At 43.3% G+C, this 15,710-nt stretch overlaps 1 protein-coding gene across 2 annotated transcripts in view; it reads left to right on the top strand.

Moving 5' to 3' along the window:
* Nucleotides 1-4,088: 4,088 nt before the first annotated feature.
* Nucleotides 4,089-15,710, top strand: part of RFX2 (regulatory factor X2) — a 75,703-nt gene continuing 64,081 nt past the window's right edge. Inside the window, exon 1 of one of the 2 annotated variants that reach the window (XM_089669999.1) lies at nucleotides 4,089-4,400. The gene's annotated coding sequence lies outside the window, so the exon portion shown is untranslated. The remainder of the gene's footprint in view (nucleotides 4,401-15,710) is intronic. The other variant, XM_089670001.1, reaches the window with a different exon arrangement.

The following is a 15,710-nucleotide window of genomic DNA, read 5'->3' as shown; positions in this document are numbered from 1 at the left end:
CTCTGATTGTTTTTTTTCATTTTTGATGCCTTACAATGGCCAGTTTTACTTGCATGGACAGCTTATTTGAACGCATGATGTACAGTCGATTCACAGCAATAGAATCCAAATACCACACTTAGAATCAACTCCAGACCTTTTACCTGCTTAATTAATGAAGAAATAATGGAGTAGCCCACACCTGGCCATTAAACAGCTTTTAATTCAATTGTCCAATTACCTTCGGTCCCTTGAAAAAGGGGGGGCTATTCTTAAGAGCTGTAATTCCTAAACGCTTCCTCCAATTTGGGTGTACATACCTTCAAATTAAGCCTGAGCATGTGCACTTTTAGCCAATATCCATTATATAACTATAGATTGAATATGTTTTGGTAAATATCTGAAAAAAATCTAAACTTGTGCCTGTGTCCAAATATATATGGATCTAACTGTATATCTATGTATGTTTTCACACTCAGGTGTTGTGCTTGCTGTGCAGTGTAAAAACTCCTGTTTGCAGCATCTTTGGGGCATGTTTGGTGCGTTTAAAAAAAAAAAAAAAAGTCCCAGAAACACCTATTCCCATTGAAATCAATGGAAACTGCCTGAAAAGCGCCTCTGGGAAGCGTGTTTGGAGCAGTTTTTAAGTCACATGTCCTTTAAAAACAGACAGAAAGTGCTGCAAAAGCACAGTACAAAACGCCAATGGGTTTTTGCTGTATTTTTGCAGCGGATCAGTACGAAAGTAGCCTTAAGCTAGGTTCGCACTGATACAGTATGAATCTGATGCAATTTCCATTGTGACAGGTGTAATTCTAATGCAAATTAACTCAATTTCTGATGGGATTTGGCACAGCTGTCAACAAAATTTGCACGAAACCTGCACATGACCCTTTTTTTAAGCAGATCAGAATCGCACAAAGATGTGAACAGCTTTTCATAGCAAACTATTTTTTTCCAATGACAAATCAATGCCTTTCTGATTGGATCTAATCCGCATAGAATTCACATCATTGTGAATCAGTACACAAGCCCAGTAAAAACTAAGAAAATTAGACGAAAGATAATCTGGTGTTCCTTTATGTTTCATAGCAGGTTGAAACTGAGGCAGTTACTAATTATACAAAAATTCTTGTACAACAAAGGCTTTTTTTTGTTGTTTGTTTCTAATCTGCAGTCTTTCGTATCTGATTTTTCTCGTACAAAAACCATACATAAACAGTACACACTAAGGGCCGGTTCACACTAGTCCAGTCCAGATTTGCGTTTGTCTCCTTCTGGTGCGTTTTTGACGTTATTTAAATGGAAGAAAAAGAGGGGAAAAAAAATTAACTAGGGACGTACATTCTAGTGTGTATTTGGTGCGTTCCAGTACAGTTCTGTGCAGAAAAAAAATGCGGCATGTTTTTTTAACTGGAACTGTAAGCACTGATGTGAACTATGACATTGACAACCCTATAACCTACTTTATGTGCATTTTGGCTGCAGAAAAAAATGCACACTGAAAACGCATGCAGCGTGAACTGGCGTGAAATTAAAATTGTTAGTTCTGTACTTGTATTTCCTTCGGAAATTTTCATTTGGAAAGTCTGAATTGGGTGTTGAAAGTTGTGTACAGACCATACGAAAATGAATCGTGCCTTCTTTTTTTCTTCAGATTTTTTTTTTCCCATAGTGTTTACCCACTTTAGTGTTTTATAAGGAAAAATTGTATCATACTTACCTCATAATTCTCATTTCCTGGCACCTATGATGGTATACATGTGGTAGTTACTACCACTATGCCAATGTTGGCCCAGGAAACCACTTTTCCTGGGACAACTTCCGCGCCACCCTATAGCAGAAATACTGCTACAGGGTGGCACGGGTGCACAAAAATCACATGTATGTATACATTTTGCAGTTCTGGGTAGGGGGCGCGCGCCCTACCCGCACCGCCATTCTCAGCCTCAGCTGTCAATCACCGGGTCTCCGCAGGTGATTCCCCGCTGGCACTCAGCGATCTGAGGATTCCCGAAGGGGGAGAGACCTGTATGTAAACAATACAGATCTCTCCCGTCAGCTCCTGCACACTGCTTTGTATGGCTCTGCATAGTATAGCTGAAATAAATTTGTGAGAAAAAAAAAAAGACGTAAATTCCATTTTAAGCGCAATTGTCAGTTAAAGTAACGCAGTGCCGTATCACAAAAATTGGCCTGGTCAGGAAGGGGGGTAAATCCTCTGGAGGGCAAGTGGTCAAGTCCTCATGTACACTAGACATTTTTACAGCTGCTGTTTTTTTCTACAGCCAGTAAACTTCCCAGCATGTTATCCTGTGTCCATGAACACAGTCTTTAACCTATGTGTGCATGGAAAATACTGCTATAAGGTGGCACGGGTGCGCAAAATCACATGTATATGCGATTTTGCAATTCCGGGTAGGGGGCGCACGTGAGACCTACCTGCGCCGCTATTCACGGCTGTCAATCTCTGGGCCCCAGCAGGTTTTCCGATGGGGAGGACTGTTTTGTTTACTTAACAATCCTCCTCCGTCAGCTCGGGCACACTGCTGTGGATGGCTGCGCACAGCACAGCCATCCACAGCAGTGCGATTACAGTGAAGCACACACATCCGGCCCCCTAGTAAAACATTCCCTGCACACAGTTAACCCTCTAAGCGCCCCCTGATGTTAACCCCTTCCTGCCCAGTGCCATTAGTAGTGTCAGTGCTTTATTTTAGCACTGATCACTGTATTGGTATCAATGGAGATGTCAGTGACATCAAGCCAGTTCCCCCCAGTGGCAGAATATCCACCATAAAAAAAAAACACAAAAAAAACACAGGTGATCAAATATCACTTAAAGAAATCTCTATTCCTGAGAAAAAAAAAAAGGATGCAAATTTAATTTGGGTGCACTGCTGCATGACTGCGCAATTGTCAGTTAAAGTAAGAGAGCGCCGTATCACAAAAAATGGCCTGGTCGGGGGGGGGTAAAACCTCTGGAGGGCAAGTGGTTAAGTGCTCATGCCTACTGGATGTTTTTACAGCTGCTGTTTTTGGCGGGTTTTTCTACAGCCAGTAAACTCCCCAGCAGGTTATCCTATGTGTCCATGCACACACAGGCTTTAACCTCTTGGTGCTGGACGAATTAAAATGTGTGGCCTCCTGGTGTCTGGGCCTAGAGGCCGAGCGGCCGCACATTTGCGTTCTATTAAAAAAAAAAAAAAAACCACGTTCTGAGAGCACACGTCTGGTACTCACGGAAAGGCCCCAATCTCCTCTGTCGATCAAGACCTTTCCCGATCATGTGACTGAATGTCACGGCAGTCACATGACCCTAAACCCCACCCCCCCCAGCTTCTGAATCACTTAAAGGGCGGGGAGGCACTGGAGCCAAGGGATTAATCAACGGTTTTGGCAGGGGTGGTTTTTGGTTGGAAAAAAAAAAAATCCCCAGAACTAGAGGGGACGAGTTTTTTAGCTGCAGAAATGCTGGAAACCATGGCAAACTGGCATTTTGTTTAGCAAAAAAAATTATTTTTCTGTGAAAAAAAAAAAAAAAAAGCTAAGAAACAAACACAGCTAAATGCTAATGCAAAAACACAAAAAATAGAAATGCAGAAAAACTTGGACTTCTAACATGACTTTAGACAGCTAACACTACCAGCGATTTAAAAACGCCCAGTGCCCACAAGGACTAAAAAAGGTAAAAAGTACAAACTGAAAAAAAAAAAAAAAAAAGGGATAGCCGAGTAGAAAGACACAGCAGTATTTGACTCCATAACAAGGCTAGGCCTCACCGTGAGCCCGAGTACGTGAAAGTATGATGAGGTGACTACCACAGCCTGTACTAGCACAGAGCAGAGGGATAGGACAGCTAACTACGTCATACCCAACTCCTCTCCTCACACGGCCTATTGTAACGAGCGCAGGCCGGAGAATTACCCTCACCAGTCACTTCCCAAACGGCGCGGAGCAGCACAATAATTCGGCGCTTCAGCTCGCACGGAGTTTGGCGGTTGCCCTAGTAACCGCCCTTCCCCCACCCACAGCCAATCGCCGCTGCGCGCCACTGCCGGCGCCGAGACCTTAGCCCCGCCCTTTTTTCTTGTCAAGGAGACTGATACCGAGAGCAGGGTGAGCGCCGGGAGGGGCGCCCCTTTACAGGCTCCCAGCTATTTGACGAACGTCTTGTCGTCACGTCTCGAGGAGCCAATGAGGAGGCAACGGGACGGAGAAGTGGGCAGGGAAAAAGGCGTGGGTGACGTCAGAGGGAGAGGATAGCAACTGTTGCCTCGAGACCCCCGGCGCCATAGTGACTGTAGCCGTGGAGACTGTTACTTGCCAACCGGAGACACACGATCAGCAGTGGCCGGAGGAGCAGCCCGGAGACCGCGGGGCCACAACTTTCACATCAGCAGGCATCCAGCCGGACGCAGGTGAAGCGCTCACCCGTACAGCCCAGCCTGCCACAAGGTTGGGAGGGCAGGGAGCTGGGGTGAAGGAAGTAGATAGGAGGAATGGAGGAGAGGAAGAAGTGCTCGGCCGCTTTCTGCCTATGAAACCTTTCTGCCGCCGGATGTCCTATCTAGTCATCTCTACATATATACATCTCTCTGATATTAATCACCAGCCAGCAGCAGCTGCTTCCACTTAGCCATGGCCTGGACAGGGAAGGAAGCTTCATTAACCAATAGGTAGAAGGGAACTTTTAAAGTGCTGCTGAAGTTTAGTGGTTGCCATAGCAGCGAGGATATATGTTTATACCGATCTCACATCTCCGGTGTGCTTTATACAGATAGGAAACTCCCTGATCATCGGCCATTCTATGATCTCACCTCTCAGATCCCTTTCTCAGGGTCACCCCGACCTCACTCCCTTGTTAAGGTTTACAGGACTTGTCAACAGTTTGTTGTGAGGCTCATCATACACTAGACAATCTGATTGTTCAATCTGTAGGCTCATTATACACATTACAGTCTGTACAATCTCCCTTAGGCTCATAATCATTGCAGTCTGATTGTACCCTTTTTTAGGCTCATCATACACATTGTAGTAGGATTGTACAATCTCCTGTAGGCTCATCATACACATTACAGTCTGATTGTACCCTCTCCCTTAGGCTCATCATACACATTACAGTCTGATTGTACCCTCTCCCTTAGGCTCATCATACACATTACAGTCTGATTGTACCCTCTCCCTTAGGCTCATCATACACATTACAGTCTGATTTGTACCCTCTCCCTTAGGCTCATCATACACATTGTAGTCTGTACCCTCTCCTTTAGGCTCATCATACACATTACAGTCTGATTGTACCCTCTCCCTTAGGCTCATCCTACACATTGTAGTCTGTACCCTCTCCTTTAGGCTCATCATACACATTACAGTCTGATTGTACCCTCTCCCTTAGGCTCATCATACACATTGTAGTCTGTACCCTCTCCTTTAGGCTCATCATACACATTACAGTCTGATTGTACCCTCTCTCTTAGGCTCATCATACACATTGCAGTCTGATTGTACCCTCTCCTTTAGGCTCATTATACTCATTACAGTCTGATTGTACCTTCTCCTTTAGGCTCATACACATTGTAGTCCAATTGTACCCTCTCCTTTAAGCTCATCATATACATTACAGTCTGATTGTACCCTCTCCTTTAAGCTCGTCGTACACATTACAGTCTGATTGTACCCTCTCCCTTAGGCTCATCATACACATTGTAGTCTGTACCCTCTCCTTTAGGCTCATCATACACATTGTAGTCCGATTGTACATTCTCCTTTAGGCTCATCATACACATTGTAGTCCGATTGTACATTCTCCTTTAGGCTCATCATATACATTGTAGTCTGTACAATCTCCTTTAGATCTACAAACAACTATGTACTATAAGGGCCTGTTTGGCTAGGATAGATAGGTCCTCATAGTACATAGTTTTGGTAAATCTAAAGTTGATTGTAGGGTGACCCTTGCATCTACTGACAACTATGTAGTACAGGGGTCTGGCTGATAGGATACTAAGGGAATAGAATGTTTTGGTTTGATCTCCTGTTACATAGCTTTGGGAACTGTACAGAGAGTATCCAATCTGATTGTATAGTGTGACCATACATTTTCTAATCTAAACACACAATCTCCTCTTCATATTTATGCAAATTGGTTGCATTTTGAACCAAATCCAATTTGCATGACTTGGACCAAAATCCTTTCCTATGCAGCCAGTTCACAAATGTGCAGGCTGACCACAGTGCAGTTTAGAAAAGAGTCCGGTATGATTTTCAGCCCGTTTCAGGTGTGATTTCTAATGTCATACACTTTAACAATTTGCATTGTAATTGCAGATGAACCTCTAAAAACCACACTGGATTTTTTTTTTTACTTTACAAATCTCACATATGTGAACCCAGGTTAAAAGTTACAAAACTTGTGACATGTGGGCAATCAAACTTGTAATATGTGGGCAATCAAAATCAATCCGTTCACTATGTATTCAGTGTGCTGGCCCTCACATTTTAGAGTTGATGGTACGGCTATAAGAGATTGTACAGTTATATTGTGTGGTGTATGGTCCCCAATAGGCTCACCATACATGTTGTAAACTCCTGTAGATCTACCATCAGCTAGTGAAGAGGATGAGCTGATTTTCTACAAATGCATTTCATTGTTTAGTTTTATTCTCCTTTGAGATGACACAATCTGATTGCACCATTTCCTATAGCTCTAGCAACTAGTAAATACATTCTCGCATTGCATGATTTTGGTACATCTAAAGTTAAATGTATGGGCAGATTGTTATGCATGGTGAGCATTAGAGATGGATACTGTCAGAGACTTTGGAAGAATGGGAAAGGTGAAAAGGCTCAACCTGAGTGAGCCCCTCCCCCCCTTTTTTTTTTTTTTTCTCTTTTTTTTTTGTATCGGAGGCAGTGCCTTAATTTATTTCTGCTTAATCAGATGATCTTGGGTAGTTGTTATCTTCTATCTTAACTTTCGATCGAATTCACTTCTTCGTGCTTGCCATGTTGATCAAATGGGTTTTCAACTATAGATTGATTATTCCTATGAGGAGACAAATAAATAATTTATGCAAGTGTGTATGGCCACCGTAAGATTACTGTGTCCCCAGGGTGACAACACTGCTGTGCAGGACCAACAGCATTGTTGTCCTGGTATAAGAAGTTTAAAAATAACAGATCTACTGACAGGATTAACAGGTAATAAAACTGTGTTAAAGGAGGCCTAAGGCTGGCCATACACCATACAATTTTCCTTTTAGAATTACCAAAACCAAATAGGAGGTCAAACCTAAACACTTTCAATTTGTATGCAGTCAGACGAGCCCTTGCACTACATTGTTAAAGGTAAATCTAAAGGAAATTGTATAATGTATGGCCAGCTTAAGAAGGGGAAAAAAATGTGAGACTACATCACATGTCCTTTGTGATGTTGGGCATCCTTCTATGGAATTTGTTTTGTCACACACAGACAAATCTGTTGTGTCCTATTGGGGAAATCGAATTCCAATACATGATCTTCTTTAGAGCCTGTTTACACTACAATCCCATTGTTCAGGGTGCAGTTCTCCACACACATTTACAGGCATTTGAAATGCATTTGCAGCACATTTGTGGTGTGTTTGCAGAGTGTTTTTTAGGCATTATTTATTTGCATGCTTTTGTGGTTTGCTCCTTTTTAAGGCTAGGTTCACATATGTGCGGGTGGTGCGGCTGCGGATCTGCGCGAAAATCTGCGCACCACCCGCACAAAGGAATGTGGACCCACGGGCGGGTGCCATTAGTTCTAATGGCACGTCGCCCACACTGGAAAACTCAACCGTACTGGGAACCGAGTGCAGGGACTTCTTGCTTGCGTGTCACGGGCACGGAAGTCCATTCAAATGAAAGGGCTCTCATGCCCACGCAAAACGCGGCACGCACGGCCACATATATGTGAACCAGGGGTAAAGCGGATCTTCACCCTCTAAAACATGATTCCTCTGTACAGATAGTGCTCCCTTTTTTATTTTATTTAAAATTTTCCGGCCTTCCTCCACTTGCACATCATTCGCATAGGCTGTCCTCCCTTTGCCTTCTGGGTCATGCACGTTGCATATCTCAGGAGGCAAAGCCTTTCATTTAGTAAAGATGGAGGAAGCGGGGCATCATCAGGAAGCGTGTTGGCTAAACCCAGAACACCTGGCAGTCTCTCAATGACGTTACACCAAAACATTGTGCACACTGGACAGAACTCTACCAGAAGAGGAGAGGATCCCAGCTGGACAATGCTGGATCCCCTAGGTGGGCCAGTATCCGAAATGTACAGAACTCGCCACCAAGTAGGATGGGGGGGGGATTACTGATACCTTTGCCATGCGATTTGGGCCCATACAAAATGAATGGGCTCAAATCGCACTGCAATGAATCGCTTGTGATTTTAACAGGAATTAAGTGCATTTAATGTCAGAATCACGCAGTTTTCCTGTGGTTGCAGTGCAATTTGAGTCATACAAAATGAATGGCTCAAATCTCAGTGCAAATTGCACTGTACCTAGGGGTGGACTGACCATTTGGAAACTCGGGCACTGCCCGAGGGCCTGGGGTCAGTAGGGGGCCCCATGAGATGCCCCTGGTACCTTTTTTCATAGGCTTTTTTGAGTTTGGGCAAGGACACAGGGGCCTTATGATCCCCTATTGCCTGGGGCCCCCATGAGTTGTCAGTCCGCCCCTGACCGCACCCACAGGGAAATCGCATGTGATTCAGACAGGAATCACATTACTACTTTAGCTGAAGTAATACAATTTCATTTCAATTCCCATGCGATTCTTTGCGGTGCAATTTGAGCCCATTAATTTTATGTGGGCTCAAATCGCACCGCATAGTTATTGGTTTCAGGTATCGAAGCATTTGTACCAGTCCTGGTGCAAATGCTTAGTATTGGCGCTGTTATCGGTGCAACCCATCTTTAATGGATAAGTTCACCTTTGTAAAAAGAAAAATAATAAATGCAAATCTTTTTGCAGGTAAAAAAGTGTTTTTTTTTTTTTTGGTTTTTTTTTTTTGCTAGCAGCCAGCAAAGCATTGCACCCGTGATCAGTGGATCAAGGGTCAAATGCAGGTCTCCTGTGGACTGTCGGGGTAAGCTGTCTGCTCATACCTTGTACAGGCAGGCAGTTACACGACAGGAAGAATCAGTGGACTACCAGAGTGCTCAACAGCGCCCTGAGCAGTTCATTGAGAACTACAAGCGGACAGCTGCAAAGGCAGTCGGTACTTGTGGTTTTCCAACTCCCAGAACTCTGAGAATCAAGGATGCGGCCAGATGGGCGGAGCCCCACATGGTTGCGTTTTTTTTTTTTTTTTTTTTTTTTAAATTTTGACAGCGAGATCGGGGAGAAGATCCCCGACTCCTATCACAGGGAGTCAGAGGATTGGGAAGTGGCTGCAGGAGTGGGAACCCTAAAAATAGGTGGAATATGTAACATGTTCCCAAAGGGGAAGTCCTTTATCCTTTTAATGTTTTTGTGTTTAAAAAAAAAAGCATTTTTAAAGCATCACAATGGTGTAAAGTAGGCTTACTGAAATACATTAGTTTATCTTGCATATGTGTTCATAGCAGGGGCGGACTGACAACTCATGGGGCCCCCCGGTCAATAGGGGATCATGGGGCCCCTGTGTCCTTGCCCTAACTCAAAAAAGCATATTAAAAAGGTACCAGGGGCATCTCATGTTGCCCCCTACTGACCTGGGCCCTCGGGCAGTGCCCGAGTTTCCAAATGGTCAGTCCGCCCCTGGTTCATAGTGTGTTTTTATTAACGTGTTTGGCTGCATGTGGTGTAAACCAGCTCTTAGGGATCATTTACGCTAGTGGTAGCCTTATGAGGAGCGGCCATTCGAATGCCCACTCTTCAGGGGGCAGTGAGCAGGCGGTGAGGAGCACAAGCGTATTTAGCTGGTTTATCATCTTAACAGAATCGAGCTTTGGTTTTTAATGACATGGCTCTGATGGGAATGTGACCTGAGAGTGTTATTGGGAAGGATCTTATGCAACATCTCTGCCAGGACGAGGTCTATTCTCTGGGATCGTGGAGAGATTTATAAGGCGAGCTGGCCCTTGTGGTCAATGCTTGGATAGATTTACCACTACCAGAGGAAAAGGAGCCCTGTACTCAGGCTGAGCACCTAATCCATCCTTAAGGGGACCTCTGGATCCAGCAGATTTCTATCATTTCTCAAGGCTTGATGACTACACCATAGAAGGAAGTTCACCTATCTATCCTGCCTACCCACAGTTACCTTGGTGGTTAATATATTATATGTGCATTACCCATGCGCTTCCGGTGAGTGTGCACTTTAACTATTGGTTGGTGTCACAAGTCTATCTGCTGCTGATTTCACTATCCTGGGATTTTATATATTTCAACTGTACTAGCAGACTTATTTATACATTTTTACAGGCTATCCCCTCATTGGTCATTTGTTTATCATATATTTATTATATTTATATTTAGCGCTACACCCACATTTTATTGGTTTATTTGAAGGTTTTATATTGGTACCTTTTTGGTGTTTTAGCAGCTATTTTTAAAGGAGCGCTCACTATCTTTCTTATTCTATACAGGCGGCGAGGAGAAGTTAAGTTGCCTCCTCACTGCCTGTTTTAATCCCTAAAAGCTTGTACTGCTATGCTGCAACCTTGTGCATTGCATGCAGTTGTGAGGTGGTTGGGGAATGCAAGTGTTTATTAAAACGTTTGGACCCATATTGGTGATCCTCGATGTGCTTGTGACATTCTCCCTCTGGTTGGGGAACGGTCCCACTTACTTGAATAGGTCCTGTTCAGCGGGCATCTACTGAATGTGACAGTGGGATAATATTTGCAAAGCATCGCACCCACTGGTATAGTTGCCTTAGCAGCTGTGGAAGTGGTAAAAACGCAGCTTGGCCACCTGTTTTTACTGCCCCCTCCCCCAGATGCAGGTATAAACTAGGCCTTAATGAGAGCACATCATACTGATTGCTGATGCAGTTACTTTCTACTGATCTGAGCCATGCAAGAGTAAAGTTCATAGGAGCAGAAATTAGACACTTTCCGCAGTACATCCTATTGATTTAGAAAGCTTTTTTTATTTTCCTGCCACCCAAATGAGCAGATGTCCTCTTATTTCCCACACCTGTTCCATTCAGCTGGGAGCTCACTTTGACAAAGAGCTTTCCGGTAGTCACAAATTTTTCCTGGCAGCCCCTTGAAATTTGTTTACAGTAATTGGGGAGCAATCTTCTTTGGTTTATCAATATGATCTTTCTGTCCTCTTCATTTCAGGTTTAGAGTGTGTATTGGTGATACTACAGTATGTTATTATTTATATGTTTAGCACAACCTCCTGCCCCTTTTTTAGTGTGACTTCCTGGCTTCATCCTGTGTTTTCCACAGCCTCTTTAGATCAACTAGCGAGGGTTGTTTATTTTTGTTGCCCTTGGATACATCACAACTCTGCTTTGCTATGTGCATTGGCAACATCTGAGCTGTATTGTAGCAATAGCAGGAAGCAAGAACTCAGCCCAAACTTTTGGTTAACAATAAAGTCATCTATTTGTTAGAATTATGATGGCATCAGAGCAGTCTATAAATAACAGCTGCACGAGGGTCTAGTTATCATTCTTCCTATAATTTAAAGTGATATTCAACCCAAAAGCAGAAATGTATTATAGAACTTTTCCAAATCTTAAAGTGGAACTAAATACATTGCTTTGTTTCTAAAACCAGTTACATTTAAGGCATGCCGTGAATGATAACTGTCAGTTTCTAATACTCTCTGAACTGAACTGTCAAGCCACCAAATGGCTGGTGTCATAACTGATCACTTGCGTAGGATCACAGCAACTGCAGATCAGAGGCTGAGATGGCAGCTTCCTTGGCTGTAAATAAGGGGGATTAGTTACGCCTTAAATGGGGTGGTTGCATTTGTTGTCTTTTTTTAGACTTTATATTCTTTATTTTCAATGGTTGATCTGGCCAACACTTTAACAGACCATGCTATCTAGTAAAAGTGGCAAATAGAGGGTTGAGACAAACCATTTAACACATATACAGGGGTGCGAACAATAGCTTTTATTCATTTATGTAGACAGAAACAATTGAGTACTGTCCGTGATGCTTTTTATTTTATTTGCACTAACAAACAACTTTTCAGGACAAGCTTTCGGGGTATGTCCCCTTCTTCAAGGCCCAAGCAGTACTAATCTACAAATTTATGTTCATTTACTTATCCCAAAATGAGAAAAAAAAAACTTTGCTGTAACTGCTTATAAAGCGTTGACTGAAGTTCAGCTTTAATTTGTTAGGCAAGTGTATCTAACACTACCCTCTATCCAGATTGACAATGCTGCTGTCCAAAGATGCCTCTTTTTGCTCTTCCATCCAAAGTGAAAACACCCTAAAGCCTGGTTCACACAATAGTGGCTCTGCAAGTCACGTTTTGCACGGACATTCATTTGAATGTGCTCCTGAAAATGCAGGAAAAAAAGTCCCCTGCATCATTTCTGAAATTGCCACCCACACTGAAACCGCAAGTAAAGTGCAGTTCCCAGTGCTGCTGCAGATTCCAGTGTGTGAGTTCCATGAGGATGAATGGCACCGGTACGCATCCAGCACGATTTTCTGTGCAGGTGGTTCCGACTGCGGGAACAGGTGCGGTCCCACAGCGGCAATCACTCCCACAGATGTGAACCTAGCCTAAGATAGAAAGTGTGTTACTGGTCAGATCACAGGTAAAAATAAAGGGGGGGAGCTTTTAAAAAAAAAAAAAAAAAAAACCTAATGCAGCAACCACGTTAAGGCTAGGTTCACATCGGTGTGAACCATTTCTGCTGCAGGACCACTCCTGTTCCCGCAGCTGCAACCAATCGCACAGAAAATCGTCCTGGATGTGTGCGGATGACATTAATCCTAAAGCACTCGGAACAACACTGCACTTGCTGTTCCCATGTGAGGAAAATATGCATGGACCTCTTCCCTGCACTTTCAGCAGCATGGCAGCCCATTAATATGAATGGGCTGTAGTGCCCGTGCAAAATGTTTTGCAGACCCGCTACAGTGTGAACCAGGTCTTGATGATTGGTAGGCTGCAACATATTACTTTTTTTGGAGGGGGGTTAATAACACTTAAACATTCTGTGTGCAGCAGTGCCCTTAGCCCCTTCAATACTTGCCTGAGCCTCCTCATGGTCCAGCGATGTGAATGACAGCCTTGGCTGTCCCTGGTCTCTGCCTCCTTATTGGCTGAGACAGCAAGTAGGAGCCATTGGCTCCCTCTCCTGTCGATCACAGCCAGTCAGTCAATGAGGAGAGAGAGCGGACGGGGCCAAGTCGCGGCTCCATGTGTGAATGGATACATAGAGCAGTGGGTGCCCCCATAGCAAGCTTCTTGTTGTGGGGGCACCCGACAGACGGTAGGAGCCAGGATAGCCTGCAGGGGACCCGAGAAAAGGAGGATCCAGGCTGCTCTCTGCAAAACCACTGCACACAGTAGGTGAGTATAGACATGTTTGTTATTTAAAAATAATTTTAAAAAATTAACCTTTAGAATCGCGTTACATTTTCAAAAGAAAAAACCTTTTACCAAATCCACTGAAGAAAAAAATACAAGGTAGAAGCTAGTGGTTGTAGCCTTGATCATGTTCTATACAGTATATTGCAGGAAAATTGCAGTTGTCTTCTGATATGAATGATCTAATTGGAAATGCTTATTCATATATCGCTCTTGTGAATTAAAAAATGTATAGGCTAGCCAAGTCTAAGCATCCTTGGCACTCCAGCTGTTGTGAAACTACAGATCCTATCGTTCCTCTGGAGTCATGTCTGTAGCTGTTGAAGTCTTGCAGTTCCTCATGGAACTCGTAGTTTCACAACTGCTGGAGTACCTAGGTTGCCTAGCCCTGGGCTAACTGGTACCACAGTTAACAAAGTAATCATTTATATCCCTTTTGGCAGTGAACACTTTGCTTTATATTTCTGTGATGCAAAGGTACCCCAAATGACATTGTTCTTGTATTGTTGCTAAGCAAACTGCAGCCAGAGTTTTATTGTGTAAATCTTGTGGGCCAGTCTCTCACCCCATGTATGTTATTGGTGTCATTCGTGACACAGTTTTTCAAAGGAATGTCATGGTACAAAGCAACTCTTCTAGTGCAGGTTAGTAAACCATATCCACTGTCAAATTATGTTCCAGGAGAACATGTCTTGTCCGAGTTTTCCATTGCTCACCTCTCATTTTGAAAGCGTTCAATCCCTTTGAGGTCTTCTTCACACCATGTATCTATTGTTTTCTATGTGCCATGTGCACAACACAACACTAGTGTCATGTTTTGGGTTTGTTGAACAGAAAATAAAGAGTGGTACTAGGTTTGTGAATCAAAATTATTACAGCCAAGGCAACTATCCTTTTTAGATGGAGACCAGGAATGGCAGTTCGTTTACTTTTCTTGTGACTGGTGTACTTCTAAAAACTAGCACAATGGTTTTACCAAATATCTGGCCAAAATTCTTGTGTGAACTGCTGGATCTTACATAAAGGACACATGGTGAGTTTCTTTTTTTTTTTTGGTTCAACCCAGCATGCTGAACGAAAAAAAACTGAGACGTTGCCGTACTAACTAAGCAATGTTATTGCGATGACCTCCCCCCCCCACTGAGCTATTGTGTTCTAACAGGGAAACCCCTCTCCCCACCAGAACACACTGATCAGCACTTGCACCCATTGGCTGCAAGCACTGATCGGATGCTGGTTTTCCAACATGCTTGTTCCATAAAAGCCGGTTATTAGACCGGTTTCTGTCAGACAGGCTGCTGTATACATGGGCTGAATATCGTCTGGTTTCTGTTGAACTGATCGATATTCGGGCCGTGTGTAACAGCCTTGAGGCTCCAATAACCATTCTATAATCTGCTCTTTTCTTGAGGACAACTTTCCAGGAAAGGCTGCAAGAACACTAGAAGGGAGAGAATTCACAAATTTAGCCAGTGGGCAGGGGAGAAAAGTTGAAAGGATGGTAGAAGGGAGTGCAAAAATGTAGTCAACAGTCCAGGTAAAATGTAATTGTTAAATAAAGCCAGTGGGTTTGGGAGCTTCAACATTTCTATGTAGATTTATTAGGCTGGTAGTATCTGGACAACAGACTGGTATCCAAGGATTGTGTTTGGTTAGCCTCCTCAAAACCTGCACTGGTGACTAGTCTAGCAGATATCTTTGACTCTGTTTTGGCTCCTTCTCATGTCTACTCTCCATGCCTTACTGTTGGTCTTGATTAGTATGTTTTAATGAGAAGTGACCTATTGCATGATGGAAGCACTTAAGGAGAACTAATAATGTTAGAATTCTTGAAAAAAAAAGCAGAGATTATGTAGCCCTTTCCCTCAGCAAAATTTGATAAAATAGCATCTGGAGTATAAAAAGAAGTCAGTATTTAGTACCCTGGGATCCCTAATATTGCTAATCTACCAAGAAAGTATCAGGCTATGTTATCTTCTTCTGGGAATACCTATTGGACATTGAAGTTGCCCACCACTTAGCCAGGGAGTTGCAGGAAAGGGTAAACCAGTCCTTGCAAATGTGGCGCTGAACCTTTTGCAGTGTCATGGTTCACCAGTGATGTAAGACAAGTGTATATGCTGGTACCATGGTGTGCTTGCATTACATTTCACCTGCTATATTACACTACTGTTCGGCTTGAGAGAGAGAAGATG

Source organism: Staurois parvus, unplaced genomic scaffold (genome assembly GCF_062004578.1).
Source record: "Staurois parvus isolate SC_StPar_1 unplaced genomic scaffold, SC_StPar_1.0 ptg000086l, whole genome shotgun sequence".
NCBI lineage: Eukaryota > Metazoa > Chordata > Amphibia > Anura > Ranidae > Staurois > Staurois parvus.
Note: the sequence above shows the minus strand (reverse complement) of the source record. Positions and strands in the feature narration are given on the sequence as shown.